This window comes from Lissotriton vulgaris, unplaced genomic scaffold (genome assembly GCF_964263255.1).
Source record: "Lissotriton vulgaris unplaced genomic scaffold, aLisVul1.2 SCAFFOLD_431, whole genome shotgun sequence".
NCBI lineage: Eukaryota > Metazoa > Chordata > Amphibia > Caudata > Salamandridae > Lissotriton > Lissotriton vulgaris.
Window position 1 is genome coordinate 168,553 of NW_028241894.1, and position 14,539 is coordinate 183,091.

A 14,539-nucleotide genomic window follows, 5' to 3' on the forward strand; every position below is an offset into this window, starting at 1 on the left:
ACATTTTAGAATCATAATAAAAATTACATCATTAGACAAATTTCCGGAGAGAAAAATTGTTCCGTTTTTGATTATATGTCGCTGCTACATTGAAAAATCGTCAATTCGAGCAGAGAACAATCATGTTCATTATAGGCTTGGATGTTTTGCTGAACTGTTTCAATCTAGTAAAGGGCAGGCTAGAATATGCTGCCGCCCAAAGATGGCGGCAGAACCATCAGAAATAGACGACAGACTGCGGCAGACGTGTCCGTCTTTTACTTCTATCGCCGCCTTCTCCCCTCTCCGTTCTTGCACGTGATCGGTGAGCTGGTTCACAGAGGCCTCCGTTTCCTCTTCCGAGACCCGGGCAGCGCTGAGACCAGTGCTCCTTGCGGGGTGAGTGGGCCAGCTTTCTTTGTAGGGTGCGGGAGGGAGCAAGGTGGCTGTTGTATTGTCAATAGGACTGTCTGCTTTGAGGCCCGAAGCACCGCCCACCGGGTTACGAATTACTTAACTGAATGCAAGAGCCGGTTCTATATCCGTCCGTGTAGACCACCCATTAGGTGTCCCGAAGACACCTCGGTCCACCAAAGACACGGCACCATGCAGTCTCCAAGCATTTGTATCAGGGAAAGGCCCTTCACCTGACCCAGTAGTGTTAGTTAGGGTGGGGAAGTGGGGGACCTCAGAAGGCATGACCTGGATCTTTCCACGGCTCATTTTATATGTATATTTTGACTGTTTGGAAGGCAGTGAGACGTTGGATTTAAGCAGTGCCTTAAAAGGTGAACTCTTACTCTGTTTCTTTTGGTTTTACAACTGTCTAATTCTTAGGCCTTAACATAGCACATTGTGCAGCAGCCAACTATAAGACCTATGGAAATGTTGAAACCAACAAGAAAGAAGGCTACTTATTCTCATTTTGAGGCATTGGAGTTAAATCTGGGTCCTGCTCAATCTGTTTTTAAAGGGACTGGGTTAAGGCACCACACCTGCACAAGAAAACCGAAGTATGTAGAAAGTGTCACAAGTCATTGTCCTGTGTAAATAGTGGCAGGCCGTGGTACAGCCTACTTCAAGACTCTGGCGTTGTAGGGTGGGGCGGCGGGGGGGTCTCGGTGCACTCGTGTGTGTGTGTGCGTGTGTGTATTGTGCGGCGGGGGGGTGTCTCTGTATGTGTGCGTGCGTGTATGTGCGCTCGAGTGTGTGTCTCTGTGTGTGCGCATGCGTGTGTGAAAGCAGGGGGATGTGTGGCTGTGTGTGTGTTGGTGCTTCCCAGGAGACAGGGGATGGCCACAGCGTGCGCGTTCTCACGCGCGCGGCCCGCTCCGATCCGCTTTTGGAAAATGCGCATGGCCATCTCTTGTCTCCTGGAAAGCTGCGTTGGCGAGACCACGCTTTTGCGCGGTTAACGCCACGAGACCTAAAAACGAAGTCTGCGAGAAATAAGCATGCTTGCAGGCTAAGGGATAAATCATGTCCTAGAGCACGGGTGCTCAAAGTACGGCCCGCGGGCCGCCAGCGGCCCAGCAAGCCTTCCTTGGCGGCCCGCGGCCTGTGTTTTTTTTTTTTAAGTGTTTCTGTGGGGGCCGGGCGATTCCAGCCACAGTCAATAGAGCTGCAGGGGCGCTAAGAAGAGATGAACAAGGCCTCATTAACATGTAAATGTTCTTTTAAAGACCTAGGAAAGTACTAGGGTGCAGCTGTGTATGTGCCCAGGAAGCTGTGTCAGCCGGGCTCACACACACATGCGAGGGGGGAGGGGTGAGGGTGTAGGACAGCGGGTGTGTCTTGACAGAGGACAGCAGGGAGTGAGAGCCTGGTGAGGTAGGAGGGCAGCAGGGAGTGAGAGCCCGGGTGAGGTGGGAGGGCAGCAGGGAGTGAGAGCCCGGGCAAGGTGGGAGGGCAGCAGGGAGTGAGAGCCCGGTGAGGTGACGGAGGGCAGCAGGGAGTGAGAGCCCGGGTGAGGTGGGAGGGCAGCATGGAGTGAGAGCCTGGTGAGGTGAGACAGAGAGATAGATACAGATAAAGACATATAGAGACAGATAGAGGCAGAGACAGATAGATACAGGGGCAGACAAAGCTAGATAGGGTCGGAGACAGGGACAGAGAGACAGATAGAGGCAGAGACAGACAGCGATAGAGACAGAGCGAGAGACAGAGATACAGAGATAGAGGCAGGGACAGATTGAGAAAGAGGCAGACAGAGACAGATAGAGGCAGAGACAGACAGAGACAGAGACAAAGAGAAATAGAGGTAGAGACAGAGACAGACAGAGACACAGACAGACAGAGACAGATAGAGGCAGAGACAGGCCGGGACAGGCAGAGACAGAGAGACGGAGAGGGAGACAGAGGGAGGGAGACAGAGACAGGGACAGACAGAGACAGATAGGGGCAGGGACAGGAACAGACAGATAGAGGCAGAGTGACAGAGAGGGAGACAGAGGGAGACAGAGGGAGACGGAGGAAGACAGAGGGAGAAGAGGAAGACAGAGGGAGACAGCGGGAGGGAGAGGGAGGGAGAGGGAGAGAAAGGGAGACATAGGGTGACAGAGGGAGGGAGGGGGAGAGAGGGAGACAGGGAGACAGAGAGAGGCAGACAGAGAGAGAGGGAGACGGAGGGAGTCAGGGGGAGATGGAGTGAGGGAGAGGGAGACAGAGGGAGGGAGACAGGGAGAGAGACAGAGAGAGAGGGAGGGAAAGGGAGACAGAGGGTGACAGAGGGAGGGAGGGGGGAGAGGGAGACAGAGAGAGGGAGACGGAGGGAGTCAGGGGAGATGGAGTGAGGGAGAGGGAGACAGACAGAGGGAGACAGAGAGAGGGAGACAGAGGGAGACAGAGAGAGAGGGAAGGAGGGATCGAGAGAGAGAGATAGAGAGAGGGAGGGAGAGAGAGAGAGCAAGACAGCGAGAGAGAGAGAGAGAGAGAGAGAGAGAGAGAGAGAGAGAGAGAGAGAGAGAGATGTGTATGCCGGGTCTGTTGACTCAGTGGACGAAGGCGTCCGCTGCAGGGGCCTGTGTTCAACCTCATGGTCACAGTTTTTTTTTCTCTAGCCCCTCCCCTCTCCCCCACTGTCCCAGCCTCCACCGGTGCGGCCCTCCGCTACAAACCACACTGTAAATTCGGCCCCCGAGAGAAAGTTTGTGAGTACCCATGTCCTAGAGTATAGTTCATGAATTTGATCATCAGTATCCTATTGACTTCTCTCTTTAATGAAGAAGTTGAGGGGATTATTTCTGATTTCAGAGGGAAGGGCTTTCCAGATTCTCTGGGCCATGTCTGAGAAGGTTCGGTTGTAAGTTTTCTTTTTGTAAACTTTTGGTGGTTTCAGCAGTAGGGAACTAGAGCATCTAGAAAGGTGGTTCCTGGCAATGGGCGGAGGGGCCGCGCCCTTCCTATTTTGTAAAGCCATGTGGATGCTAATTGAAAAAAGCAATTACCATCCACATCCCTTTAATAAAACAGCGCCTTTGCTTGCCTGATGTGAGGCTCGCTATCGCAGATGACGTCACACGAGACAGACAGGCAGTTTTCAGAAGACACATGCCTATTTGCGCATGTGAGACTCATTGTGACTTGTAAGCAAGCTATGCGGGCTGACATTGTGCCAGCCCTGGCTTGCAATACTCGGGTGTCCTCTTGGACCACCCATTGATGACGCGAAGGTCTGTCAGATTTTGAAGCTGCACCTGGCGTGTACAGTGTCAGCAAAACACAACGGTAGGGGAGGACCTAGGGGAAGTTTAAAGACCAAGCTCTGGGTACTATCCCCAGAAGAACTAATAAACAACAAAGGTACCAGAGGGTCTTGAAATGAAAATGCCCATAAGTAAAGAAAGACTAACCAAGGAACCACAATTTCACACAGATAGTGTCACAGAGAGCTCTCTAAGGATGAGGAAAAATACCCATCAGTCACCACATTTTTATGTTGGTGCAGTAGTTTTATTGTAAATTGGTGAAAGCAAGGACGTAATAGTCCCTTTATTGCTGAAACTAGTCGACCACATGATCACACTTACCATAGGCTGTCTTCATAAATAGTCAGCTTAAGGTTACACCGTTTTTAACATTGGTATGGCAAGCACACTTGGAATAAACTTTTGTTAAGTGCTTTTTCAAAACCAATTTTAAACACACTTTTTCTTGGTTTCCTTTTTTTTCCCACTCTTTTTGGCACTGCACACCCCAGTCCCACTTTTTTGGCCACTTACTAACATCTAGTGGTATTCCACACTGTCGTCTCTAACACTGTTGGAGGGCACCCCCTACCACCGGGTTGACCTCCCAGTAGAGCATTAACAACCCCTGACGGGTGGTACGGATAAAATCCCAAATGATGAAGGGCGGATCCGAGTGGTGACTGATGGGTATTTTTCCTCATCCTTAGAGAGCTCTCTGTGACACTATCTGTGTGAAATTGTGGTTCCTTGGTTAGTCTTTCTTTACTTATGGGCATTTTCATTTCAAGACCCTCTGGTACCTTTGTTGTTTATTAGTGTACAGTGTCAGCCCTGTACTCCCGGGGCTGCTTTTCTATCATTGCTAAACCTGCCTCTACCCCCACCCTTTACCAAGTCATCACAGTGGGGTTGTGGTCAGCAAGCATACCTGACACCACTCAACCCAGTGAGGAGTTTGGAAAGGCAGAGGTTACAGATGGCTTAATTTCCATCTCCAGTTATTCATAACGGACCAGAAATCAAAGCTCTGGTGCTGAAGCTGAAGGCCTCACAGTACCTGCCAGTGGGTTAGGGTGTTCAGAATACACGTCATCCAATCCTTGCCCTCTTAGAAGACCATAGAGGACAATGGCCAGGTATTCCAGCTACAACTGAGATTCAGGGCAAATGTCTGTGAAAGTTGTCAAAATATTGAGCTAAAGTAAAAGAATCTGCAGTGTTTATGTTTGAGTGGGTGTGTTGGGTGTTTGAAGTGAAGTGAAGGAGATGTGAGAAAGTGTATTAAGGAGAGAGTTAAAAGGGGGTGCCAAAGTGTAAAGAGATAAGATGTAAGATAAGCAGGATGCTGTCGTTTTCTGTATTGGGGTGCTTGATGTTTGTTATTGAAAGGGGCTTCTATTGAAGACCTGCTTCTGGGCCCTCTGTACCCTGTATTGTGAGCTCGCCATGCATCAATAAACTGAAGTACAGATCCACATGATTGTTTGAATGTTTGGCAACTACACAGAGTAGTAGAATTTGTGATGGAGCTGATAAACGGTATGATAAAAATTGCAAAGTTCATTCTGCTTTAGGAGCCCGGAGTGCTAGGAAGAGCTCTTAAAAGAATAACATTCACCTGGATGTTATCAAAGCTGTTTTCTTGGAATGTTTCCAAAGTGGCACTACTACACTTCGCTGAAGTGCTCTAAACAGGGCGAAATATCGTGTAGGAGTTGCATTGTAGTAACATTTGAGGACATGTATTACTCCACAAAAAAAATGAACAACCCTACTATATTAGGGTTGCTTAATGTGGTATGAAGGCAAAACATGGATGCAAATTTTAGATATAATACTGGTGGCAAAATAAATAAATACAGTTCCTAAAACACTGCTGGAGCCCAGCGAGAGTGGGAAAGATATGACAGCCTAGAAATGCATATGAGTTATTAAGGCTATTTTGAAGGAGAGTATGCGCTGTATGTGTAAAATAGCAAAAAGTACACAGGTACACTAAAAAGAAATTTGCTTGAAGGAAATTGTCGTAGAAGTTAGCAGATAACTCTTTCTTCTGTGAAATGAATGTAGTGAAACACGAACTCCATTAGTTCCTGCTCACTTCGAACTTTGGTGTAAAAAAAAGTAGGTCACATGTGTCTTTGGCCTGCTCCTGAAGTCCAGCCCCGGGGATGTTTACTCGTGTGAACTCATGACGAGGCTGTTTCGAGCAGACACGCTAACATCTATTTTAGAACTGGAAGCAACCAAGATAAGCGTCAGCGCTGGCACAGTGTCGTTAAAACAGGATGGAATGATCTTTGCCTTATTCTATTTTTTTTTAATCCTCCTCCATGTAAAAAAAGAAAAACAGATGACTTCATACCCCGTAAAATGGAAAGTGCCAGTGATAGGAGAGCTTGAACTGAAAACATTCCAAAAACTCCATGAACCAAAAAGGGAAGGATTTTTCTTTTCCATTTTTAAGACGTTGCTAGTGTGTCAGAGCGGCGTCAGCCACCGCACTGCGGAACGAGTGGCCCGTCACGAATATTGTTGCTTTCAGATAGCTGCGTTTTCGGGTGGCGTGACAGCGTGAACTCCCTCAGTACACAGGGCGATGTTGTGTGTACGTAAGAGCTGCCCGCGTCCTCCCGTTGGCTCCGCCCTCGCGCGGTGCCATGCCAATTAAAGATGAAGCATTGCGTTTTCCCACTGCCCAGAGGACAGCCGCGGCCGCCTCCCGCCCTTCTGGTACGTTTTTTGTTTCACTTTGTTTTTCTAAGAGTGACAACAATACACAAACCGATCATGCAGTCAATGGATCTGTTATCTGCTCTGCATTGAGAGGGTCACGAGAAGAACGCGTGTTTCATAACATACACACACTGCGTATTAGTTTATGGTCAGCCATACGCTAGCTACAGTTTCACATTTACGGGAGGGGGTATGCTGCAGCTGTACCGTTTTCTTGACAACAGCCGAGTAACCCGTTACTCTCCGTGATCTTTCTAGCAGGGAGATCTGGTGCCTTGCATCTGCCGCTGAAGTCCCACGGTGTACTGTCAGAAGTGACAAGTGCCAGGGGGCTCCTCAGACTTCTCTTCAGGTATGCGCTGCACGCGCGCACATGCAGTGAAAGATACCCCGAGACTGGACACTTTGAACAGCCATTCTGTATGAGATCAGGCCCCGGGCAGGCGTCCTGTAATGCATAATGCGGCACATGCAAAACAGACCTAGAAGCAAGGACGCGCTGTTCCCACCTCCTACAGGTGAGGCGGCCTTGCCAGCATTCGAACTAGTGACCTGTAGAGTGTGAATGTCGAAGCAGCGAGCGTTCATCTCACTGAGCAACCGTTTTTAAATTAAATTGTTTAATGGGTGAGGTACTTGTCTCGGTGTATGATCGTCTAGAAGAGAGAGAACCCAGCAGCAGCCACGAAATAACCACACCCTTGGGTACTTAGCTGTGTAGGAATGTATGCTACCCTCCCAGCTGTGCCTATTTATAAAGAAAACTAAATTTCACGAGGTCGTCGCCTTTAATGGGGGTAAGCTACTTCTTGGAACCAAAATTAGTCTTTATTTGCGTGTTTACGTTTTATGTGTCATGCACGTCTGTTCTTCCCTGCCGCATGCTTTTCAGGAGTGCGCCGCGCGTGGCCCCTCTTTTGGTCTGTGGCTGTCAGCTGGAAGGGAACAGATTCATCCGTGATGTGTTCGGCCCACCTGCGAACAATTTAAAGTGCACAGGGGATTACGGCTCTAAATCTGTTTGTCATCATTTTAGAACCCTCTACCCCCTACAAACATTATCTCGGGCATGTTTAAATGTTTTTGAGGCCATTGAAAAGAGAGCTTCAAGATGTCACTGTGTTGAGAATTTGTGAATAGAATTAGCAGCAGGCAGCCTTCCAGAGCGCCTTTGAAGTAGGAAAAGTGGTCGACTGGTCCCAAGAAACAGCTTGATGTATCATAGGGAATATCTTGCTTCAAAACCTAACTAAAACTCATGGTACTGTTTAAAACACGTAGCAGGCTATTCGGAAAGTCTTGCAGGATTTTGCAGGGGTCTGGTAACTTCAATGGAAAAGGTAGTTTAGTTTCCTCTAAAGCAAGTGGGGGTACATGGCCATGAAGTTCTACTGACATACAGAATAAACTTTTATTGGGTTTCACTTGTGGCACTTCTGTCATTCTTGTTGAACATATATTCTACACATACTCCCTATGGCTTTGGTTCAGCCTCCTGCTTGTGGCTTCTTTGGTTCAAGAACCTTCAGACATTGGCTTGAAATATTGTCAGTCACATCTTGGATCAGCCAACAGGAGTATTTTTGTTTCACATTCTTTCTAATGGCTGAAGTGCATGAGGGACAATTTTACACCTGAAACATATATTATGTTATCACACATGTTGGGACTGGAATTTCACCTGCATGGTAACCAGATGAGTTTCCCTCCCCAAATGCCTGACCGCTTGTGAAACTGGTATCTTGACATCTTTTGGCTCTGGTGTCACCCTAACCTAGTATGTGCGCAGAGGCCTAGGCCTTTCCCCGGTAGTGCCTACTTGTGACCTAGAGCAGTGCATCAAGTGTGCCCTTATAATAGGCTGTGGACTATTATCCATGCTCTGGGCACATCATGTAAAGTGATGTATGTACCTTTCTTTTGGGATCCGTAGTGTGACCTGATATTTTTCTCCCTGTCAGGGAGAGTGCAGTTTACTGACCCCTTCGTGTAAAGTTCAACTGTTATGTGAAACCCAGAACCTTGAGCTAATTTCCTGTGTGCATGTCAAGTGGGTGTGTGGGCAGTTCATGTGTAGCGCATGTATGGTAGAAGGACCCTGTGCGGGAGTGAGTCTAAGTACTGGGATCAAAGGGATTCATCTTGGATGCTCCTCATTTAGTAAGGCACAAGATGGAGGATGAGGTTAGCTTCCCCAGAGACTGGAAGGGCATTTGCATACCTGGAGCGTGTAGATGGAGACACTAAAGTGAGGAGAATGGAGACACAGCTACCTTTAGATAGTCCATGAGGTCCTTTCTAACAAAAGGCTGCTGATTAGTTCTTCTTGAGCACTGTCATTTTGCAGACAGTAGGGATGGGACTGCAGTTTCTGTTATTCAATATGAGGACGCTTCTAAGCAGAGCATGCCCTTTTGTTTGTCTCTGATTACTGCTTCAGGAAGGCTGATGGCAACAGAGATCTAACACTAGGTTGTGTCCCCGTTTTGGATACTTCTCTTTTGGCCCATCCGTCATATTGCCTGTTGTCAGATTCATCATTTCACACAAAGGCTATTTCTGGAAACAGCCTCAATATGACATCTGAAAGAGAACCAACTTGAGACAAGGGACCTACATCCAATAGCTAGAAAATCTGTATAAAATTGGGAAAGGGAGTGCTCCAAAGGGTACTCGAAGAGCTGTAGTGCAACCAGGGCTAGTGTTCCCCTGACAGGCAGTCTTTCAGAGGGCGTCACCTTAAGTCTTCTCTATCCACTGGGCACTAACTGTGATGTTTGAGGTTGTTTGCCTCTGGTGATCCGGTGGCCATCCTACTATGGATCTGCAAATTGGGCCAAGTAAAACCATTTCAGCAACTTTCATGGTAGTAAGAATGAACAGTCAAATGCTTCTCAGGGAGGTTGTGTGAGTGGACCAGAGCTCAAAACTCGGCAGTCAACCAAAAGACACAATAACGTAATGTCCAGCTCAGTTATTATCTTTTATGTACTTTAATCACAGAGCAGAACTAAATACTACACAATTAACAGAAAAAACATACAGGAGTGAAAACTACATTGTGATAGAAGTAAGGCACACACACCATACTTTCTGGTGTCTTTCCGGTTCCCCCTTTCTTCTCACTATGGTCAAAACCCTGTATTCATAGCCCCCAACACACTATGAGTTATAACTAAGGATTAAGCACAGAAACAGTTGGCTTAATTTATTTCAAATGCGAGTTGTGCAGCTTCCATTCAGTGTCAGTGTCATTTTACCCCTTCTTGGGAAAAATGTCTTAGGGAGCCTGGCAGACTTGTCTTCCTCCACACGTTTACCTTTACCCTTTTGGGCAGGCTAGGCCCCACATTCTTATCTGCTGGCTTCTGCAACAGTTCAGGCAGCGTTGAAGGAGTGGACTGGCTGCCACCCTCCTGGCAGTGGTTCATCTCAGGTGTACCCACACAAGCAATCTCGCTCAGGGTGATGGTTGTGGAGGTAATATTTGGGATGTGCCCAGAAATGCCCAATCTCAGCAGTGGCAGTCCTCCTGAATGGTCACAGCAGAATCCTGGGGTGGTAGTTGCCACCTCCAGGCCAATTTACTTTCAAAGTTGTCCGCTGGTAGTTGAGGTCTCTGGGTGGTTTACGAAAGGCATTTTTTAGAAGATGCCAATGTTTATTCAGATGGTTGCATATCACTGTGTGTTCCCTACTGTTGGTGATTATAACATGGGTGTCTGAAAGAACGCTCCTTTTCTGTTTCTTTTTGATTACGATCTTCTCCATATTTGTTACTTATTGCTCAGCTAGTGTTAGCGTATTCTTAGAGTAGCTTCTTTGACTAAAACAAGAGATCCTGTCTCCATTTGCTTTTTGGTAAGTTTTCTCAGTACAGAAGTTCACCATAAGGGATTAGTTATATGAGTGCTTTTTGGTGAAAACTGCTTGAATAGAATAATATGTTGCCAGCTGTGGGTGTACTGTACATGGCTGTTACCAGTTTATTTTATTTTAATCATGTATCATGGCATGTACATCCAAATACTCGTTTTCAGTATCACTTAATGTACTGGCAAAACTGAGTTTTAAATCATTATTATTAATAAACAAATCAAAAATGTTGAATGGCATGAGATACTTTGACCTACAGTTTATAAACCAATTTATGCTAAATGTTTAATGTTGTATGGAACACGGTTGGATATTCCTTTTGGAATTTAATGTGTGCAACTAAGGATTCGAATAATTTGACCAACGAACATTTAGATCAAAATAGTCTCTTCAGTGATGAAGCTAGGGAACATGGACAATTTTGTAATTACAGATTGGCATTGAACAAGTATGCAGTTATCACGAGTACAATATTGTCACACACTGGTGCATGAATGAAAAGTAGACCAGTGAATAAACAAAGTGGAATCCACTCAGAGTGATAGTGATCCCTAGAGTGATGGGGAACACACAGTGTTGTTTAAATGCCCCTCACACACCAACAGGCCCCTTGGTGTCATGCTTCATCATCGGGGCCTTCGCACCCCTCTACGGGATGCGGCGTGCTACGACTCGCGGATACGCAGGAGCACTTTAAGTGAACTATGTGTAGGGGTGTGTGTTTGTTACAAAAAGTGTGAGTGAGGTGAGGTGAACAAAAAGGTGAATGGTTAAAAAATACCTGGAACGTGGGAGGAAAAAAATACTTTATTTAAATCCCCGGCTGGTATTATTAAAACAAAAGTGCAGGGCGTGGTTTGAATAGATACATATTAGGGTATCCAGACCACTGTATCAAGATGTCAACATGTTTCGGAGGTCACAGCCCCCTTCTTCAGGACAAGGGTTAATGCACTTACCCTCCCCTTACTCACATGTAAAATGTAAAAGTGTTATTAAAAAATATTTACCACAATGTGTAATATTCCTAACAATGTTTTTAAGTCTCGCCTGTCGATGCGCATCGAGCTTGCGAGTCTATGGTGGCTTATCCACTCTTTATCCCCAACTTGCAAGGAATCGTGGCGATTCCTTGCAGTGCACGAGAAATTTAAGCTCAATGCGCATGCGCATTGAGCTTAAATGCGCGTGCACATGCCCCCAGCCGCCTGCCTTGCCTACTCTCCCAGCTGGTGCCGCTCCACCCCCTGCGGCATCAAAGGCTTTCACGGCCGGCCGGCCATGCTTTCAGTTTCACGACCGGCCGGCCGTGTGAAGCCCGCTCTCCCTGCTCCGCCCCCTGCTCCGGCCGAGACGCATTTCTCCTCCCTCCTCCAGTTAAAGGAGCCTAACCCCAAACCAATCATGCATCGTGGTCGCACCATAATCTGCATTTGTTTTATTTTACCTATAAAATGTAAACCATTAACGAGTCTGAGCATTCTTACAATTAAACGCTCTGATGTGTTCACATCCCCTGCTAAAGCCCTTGGACTCGCTCTTCCTATGGGCTACTTCAAACATGACTCGTTATTTTGCCTTACTTGGTTGCAGTGTTACTAAAGCCATCGAATGCAGCCCAATCTGTAGACTAGTGTAAAAGCATGCACCGTGATGTTGAAAAAAGCGATGTCCTGGCGAATGCTTTCCAGTGCCTTATTTATTTCCGTTGTGTTTTCTCTTTGTCCTGAACTTTGACCCGCCTCCTTGCCTGGAGGCTCAGAAAAGAGACAGCGCGCGGGAGCCTCTGTCAGGCACGCAGCATGTCGCGCACGGTTGAGTTCACCGTGAGAGCGCCTACCCCCCTCGCCTCACCACTCGGTTCTTAAGGTTTGTTGTCCAAATGCGGCAATGCCCGGGGCTGGGACCAATTACCATCTGCTGTTGTCATTAACATTAATACCAAGATACAGTTGCACATTTGTGATTGAATTGACGGGAAAATATGACAGGATATTGTGGTATTCCAGTCTCTTAATTTAACGTTCGTTTTCATTGTGTAACATAGCTTGGACCTAACCATGACGCGTTTCTTCTAGCATGTTCCCAAATCATGTCTCTTTGTTGCTTTAGGTGCGGTACGCTAATGAGAAATGATGATCGTTGTCTGAGAGAAAGCAATTGTTAAATTGTTGTAGACTCTAATGGCTTACAGCTGGGTATGTTTTCGAATTTGTTCTCGCTAGCCCAGGCTCATTTTTAGCCACCGTTACCAATCACAGTCAGACGGATGTGTTCTCTTTGTGCAGCCCAGTTACATACATAACAATAAATAATAGAAGGGTGTTGTTTTACATACATTCAGATCTGTGGCGCTCACCCTCAACCCCTCACCCTCACCCTCACTCACCCTCAACCCCTCACCCTCAACCCCTCACCCTCACTCACCCTCACTCACCCTCAACCCCTCACCCACCCTCACCCTCACTCACCCTCACCCACCCTCAACCCCTCAAACTCACCCTCACTCACCCTCACTCACCCTCAACCCCTCACCCACCCTCACCCACCCTGACCATCACTCACCCTCAACCCCTCACTCACCCTCAACCCCTCACTCACCCTCACTCTCACTCATCCTCACTCACCCTCACTCTCACTCATCCTCACTCACCCTCACTCTCACTCATCCTCACTCACCCTCAACCCCTCACTCACCCTCACTCACCCTCAACCCCTCACCCTCACTCACCCTCAACCCCTCACCCTCAACCCCTCACCCTCAACCCCTCACCCTCAACCCCTCACTCACCCTCACTCACCCTCAACCCCTCACCCACCCTCACCCTCACTCACCCTCACCCACCCTCAACCCCTCAAACTCACCCTCACTCATCCTCACTCACCCTCAACCCCTCACTCATCCTCACTCACCCTCAACCCCTCACCCTCACTCACCCTCACTCACCCTCACTCACCCTCACTCACCCTCAACCCCTCACCCTCACTCACTCACCCTCAACCCCTCACCCTCAACCCCTCACTCACCCTCACTCTCACTCATCCTCACTCAACCACCCTCAACCTCACTCACCCTCAACCCCTCACCCTCACTCACCCTCAACCCCTCACCCTCACTCACTCACCCTCAACCCCTCACCCTCAACCCCTCACCCTCACTCACCCACCCTCAACCCCTCACCCTCACTCACCCTCAACCCCTCACCCTCACTCACCCTCAACCCCTCACCCTCAACCCCTCACCCTCAACCCCTCACCCTCAACCCCTCACCCTCATTCACCCTCACCCTCACTCACCCTCAACCCCTCACCCTCACTCACCCTCACCCTCACCCACCCTCAACCCCTCAAACTCACCCTCACTCACCCTCAACCCCTCACCCACCCTCACCCTCACTCACCCTGACCATCACTCACCCTCAACCCCTCACTCACCCTCACCCTCACTCACCCTCACTCACCCTCACTCACCCTCAACCCCTCACCCTCACTCACCCTCACCCTCTCTCACCCTCAACCCCTCACCCTCAAACCCTCACTCACCCTCAACCCCTCACCCTCAACCCCTCACTCACCCTCACTCTCACTCATCCTCACTCACCCTCAACCCCTCACCCACCCTCACCCACCCTCAACCCCTCACCCTCACTCACTCACCCTCAACCCCTCACCCTCAACCCCTCACTCACCCTCACTCTCACTCACCCTCACTCAGCCTCAACTACTCCCCCTCACCCTCACTCACCCTCACTCACCCTCACCCTCACTCACCCTCACCCTCACTCACCCTCAACACCTCACTCACCCTCACTCACCCTCACCCTCACTCACCCTCACTCACCCTCAACACCTCAACCTCAACCCCTCACCCTCACTCACCCTCACTCACCCTCACTCACCCTCACTCTCACTCACCCTCAACCCCTCACCCTCACTCACCCTCACTCTCACTCACCCTCAACCCCTCACCCTCACTCACCCTCACTCACTCACCCTCACTCACCCTCACTCACCCTCACTCACCCTCACACAGTGCAATAGTTCTCAGACCATTTCAGTTAGAGCTTTTAGAAATGTTTATGGCTTTTTTTATTTGTAATACTTTAGCATTGGCTACAGGAAACAAAAATGCTAAACATTTACAAAAAAACCCATAAACAATTCTAAAAGCACTAACTCTAATGGTGCGAGACCTATTGCATTTCCAATGCTTGTTATGTTAGTGAATGTCGTTGCGCCCAATTGGCGTAAGAACTTAA

The 14,539-nt window shown here is 48.2% G+C and overlaps 1 protein-coding gene across 1 annotated transcript in view; it reads left to right on the forward strand.

Moving 5' to 3' along the window:
* The first annotated feature begins 6,284 nt into the window (after positions 1 to 6,284).
* Positions 6,285 to 14,539, forward strand: part of LOC147669865 (tripartite motif-containing protein 2) — a 286,411-nt gene continuing 278,156 nt past the window's right edge. The window contains exon 1 of the mRNA XM_086948191.1: positions 6,285 to 6,401. The gene's annotated coding sequence lies outside the window, so the exon portion shown is untranslated. The remainder of the gene's footprint in view (positions 6,402 to 14,539) is intronic.